Consider the following 3,557-nt stretch of genomic DNA (forward strand, 5'->3'; position numbering starts at 1 on the left):
CCAGTCACAATGGGGAGTTTGTTTCCTCCAAAAGGAGGCGGAGCCACAGCCAGCTGGGCCTTTGATTGGCTCCTGAACCTTTACCCAATCATTGCTCCTCCTGGGTCTGCATCACCGGATTTATTTAATCTGACCCAATGAGAGCGAGCCATGACTTCCTGTCTGTAACAGGTGCCTTGTGGGTAATGTAGTGTTTAGGACCTGCAGCTTTAGAAGTGTTGGTACAGAGCACCACTGATTATCGGCTCGCTCGTACCTGAACTCTAACTCTGACCTCTGACCTCTGACCTCTGACCTCATCCTGAACAAAGAACCAACTTTAAATGAGAGTTTTTTAGTTCCCAGCAGCCAGTCACAGATTGTGTCTCTTATTTTCTCCTTAAATCCATGAAAAGTACCAACAGTTAAAGGCCTGGCCTTCCTAGAAGGAATGCATATCACCCGCCACCTTTTCATGAGCTGTTAGCCGCTGGTAGCACTCTCAGCTACTACCACATCAGCCTTCAACCCAACATCTGTAAAACTGTTAGAGCAGGTGGTTCCTGGTTCAGGAGATATTTTGCTGACAGACAGACAAACGTACACAAACATGATCGCACCTTCACCTTCAGCGGCGGGTGATAAGAACAGGAAACAGGAAGTGGACTCCTAAAGATGAGCTGAAGGCTGACGGCTCTCTCAGGTCCTGGTTCTGCTCATCTGAGCAGCTGTTTGCAGGTCTGATCCTGGATCAGAGTTCTCGGGTCAGAACCCGTCCTCTGAGTTTAGAAGGAGCTCTGTCTCCTCCTGCTGGAGGAGCAGCAGAAGTGACCTTCACCCACATCTGCTGCTGTAGGACCAGAAACTCGAACCAGGAAAGGTCAGGAGGGTTTGGATTCTATCACCAGGAAGGAGTCAGAAAAGAATGAGTTGGTTTTGATTTTAGTTTAAATAAAGATGATAAAACATTTAAAAACGGTTTGATTTTCTAAAGACAATAAAATGAGGAGCAGGCTGTAACTTCCAATGTGAAACTGTTTAAAAGGGACATTTTGATTGGCTGCAGACGTGTCGGCCATGTTGTGGCGTCCTGTCCTGTTTCTGAGACGCTCACCTGGACAGGGACATGGAGACGTCTCTTTATACCCAGCAGATCATTTACTTATGACGAAACATTTCATTTACAATTCAAACGATGTTCTGAAAACAAGAACATTCAAAGTTTCAGCTTGGATCATCAGAATTAAGAGATTATTTTAGATCATTTTATATATTTTTAGTTCAGTCCTGAGAGATGTTGTTAGTTAGACCTTTGAATGTTTTTAACCATGCCTGTTTTATTTAATGTCTGCATTTTAATCTGTGTTTTATTGTTTCTGCTTTCTTTGTGGATTTTTAAGGCTGATTTGTCTCTTTTCTTGTTGCTAAAACTGCAGCTGAACTGTTTTTATGAAAGTGCAGTTCGATGTTGTCGAACCTGAGGGAAGTCCTGAAGACAAACAGTCCTCGATCCCTTCAGCCACAAAAACAACCTTCAAACCTGACAGGAAGTGTTGTTCTTTTTTTAAATGAGTAAACGGAACGTTTCCTATCAGCTGGAAAGCAGAAGTGAAGTAAAAACCAGCAGCTGGGGGTTATTATTATCTGTGGTTTTATGTTTTAACCTGATCCGTGTCTCTGTGTTGGTTTTATAGTTTGTGTTATCAGTTATTTACAGATCCTTGGTGTTGAATGTGTTTCTGTTTGTTCTCACTCAGTAATCACCCTCCTCAGTGTATTTATACTCTCGTTGTTCCATCATCCTGTCTGCTTTCTTGGTTTTTATTCTTTATCTTTGGTTCTGCTGCTGTTTGCTGCCTCATCAGCGAGTTAATTTTATTAAAGTCCTGTGTCTGCACCTGGATCCTCTCAGGAACAGCAAATATCAGCTTCAGTATCACGTTTTACATCTTCAGCTTCTCTGAGGTCATTGCTGATGTCTTTCCATCTTGGCGTTGTGTTAACACACACCTGCAGGTCGATGATGATCCATTCATCAGGAGGTTCTGGTCCTGAAGCAGGGAGGTGGAACCAGGTCTTCACGAAGAAATAATAAGTTTCTATCAACAGAAACAAACAACTGATGATGAGAAAACACAGGAAATATAAACAGACTAATGGAAACACATGAGATGAGAAACGTCTGGGAGGTTCTGAGTCACACACACACACACACACACACACACACACACACTCACACACACACACACTTCCTGTTCCTGGTCTCCTCAGTCGTCTCTTCATGGACTCCCGGTGGATCTGTGGCTCTCTGCTGCTGCTGATCTCAGCAGGTGAGTTGAATTAAATTACTTCTTTCTGCTTTTAACTGCAGCAGAAACTTCAACTGAATAAAACATAAAATAACTTTCCTACTGTGAGTTTTAGAATCTCCATCTCTTTTATCTTCAGCCTGAAATACACCAGATCTTCAAGGTTTTTCTGCTAAAACGCAGCGTGAACGCGTGAGTCGTTCAGGATGAGCTAAAGGCTAAAATTAACAGATGAACTAAAATCATCACAACAGTAACTAAAAGTGAGACTTTGCAGAACGGTAAACACTAGAAACACTAAAATGAGTAAATCTGATTAAAGTTAAAAACTAAACCTCAGACTTAAAAGCCTCAATAATTACAATACAACAAATAAAGTTAAATATTTGAAAAAGTCTAGAAGTTACAGAAAGCTGAAGCCAAAGACGATCAGTTTCTGAGCTGCTGAAGGACTTTCAGGCCAAAGACAGAACCAGAAATTGCTGAGTCAGCGCTGAGTCACCTGGTTCGGTCTGTCTGGGGTCGGCGTGATGATGACCCCTGATGTCAGAAAGCAGCATGCTCATCGTTCTGTTTGTTGTTTTTATGAAAACTTAAAGTAAACAGGACTGTTTGTCAGAAATGTGCTTTTGTTGTTCTAGTTTCAGCTCCGTTTCTCTTCCCTGCAGCTCTCGGCTCCGGAGACGACAGCTGGTCCATGAAGGTCCAGTCAGAGGTCCGAGGGATCGACGGATACCCGGTGGTGCTGCCTTGCACCTTCAGCCACCCGCAGCACTCCCAGCATTCCTCGCTGCAGGTGCTGTGGCGTCTGGGCCACGGACAGGGGGCCACGGTCCTGTACCGCTGCACCAGCCGGCCCGGGGCCCCCACCTGCGAGCCGGGTCCCCAGCAGGACCAGCGCTACCGCCTGGAGGGCAACCCGAGGGAGCACGACCTGTCGCTGCGCATCAACAGCGCCACCCTGCAGGACAACGGGCGGTACTACTGCCGAGTGGAGGTGGAGGGACGGGAACACATCAGCTTCGAGGACAAGATGGGGACCAGGCTGAGGGTGGAGGGTACGATCCACGACACGAGGTTCTGCTAGATCTGAAACCAGACAGTCTGAGGTCCACCAAACCCAAAAACCAACAGGAAGAAAACATTTCGAATGTGTCAGACTCAAATCCAAAACCTTCATCAACCTCATGTGACCTTCATCAACCTCACGTGACCTTCATCAACCTCACCTGACCTTCATCAACCTCACCTGACCTTCATCAACCTCAC

At 45.3% G+C, this 3,557-nt stretch overlaps 1 protein-coding gene and 1 long non-coding RNA gene across 4 annotated transcripts in view; one reads left to right on the forward strand and one right to left on the reverse strand.

The window, feature by feature from the left end:
* The window catches only part of LOC119617782, a 9,721-nt gene extending 7,183 nt beyond the window's left edge, over window positions 1–2,538 (forward strand). The window contains exon 3 of the long non-coding RNA XR_005234191.1: window positions 1,996–2,538. This is a non-coding gene — a long non-coding RNA (uncharacterized LOC119617782). The remainder of the gene's footprint in view (window positions 1–1,995) is intronic.
* The window catches only part of LOC108229391 (sodium bicarbonate cotransporter 3-like), a 35,047-nt gene that overhangs the window by 22,215 nt on the left and 9,275 nt on the right, over window positions 1–3,557 (reverse strand). The window lies entirely within an intron of this gene.

The sequence above is a fragment of the Kryptolebias marmoratus genome, linkage group LG16, assembly GCF_001649575.2.
Source record: "Kryptolebias marmoratus isolate JLee-2015 linkage group LG16, ASM164957v2, whole genome shotgun sequence".
NCBI classification, from domain to species: domain Eukaryota; kingdom Metazoa; phylum Chordata; class Actinopteri; order Cyprinodontiformes; family Rivulidae; genus Kryptolebias; species Kryptolebias marmoratus.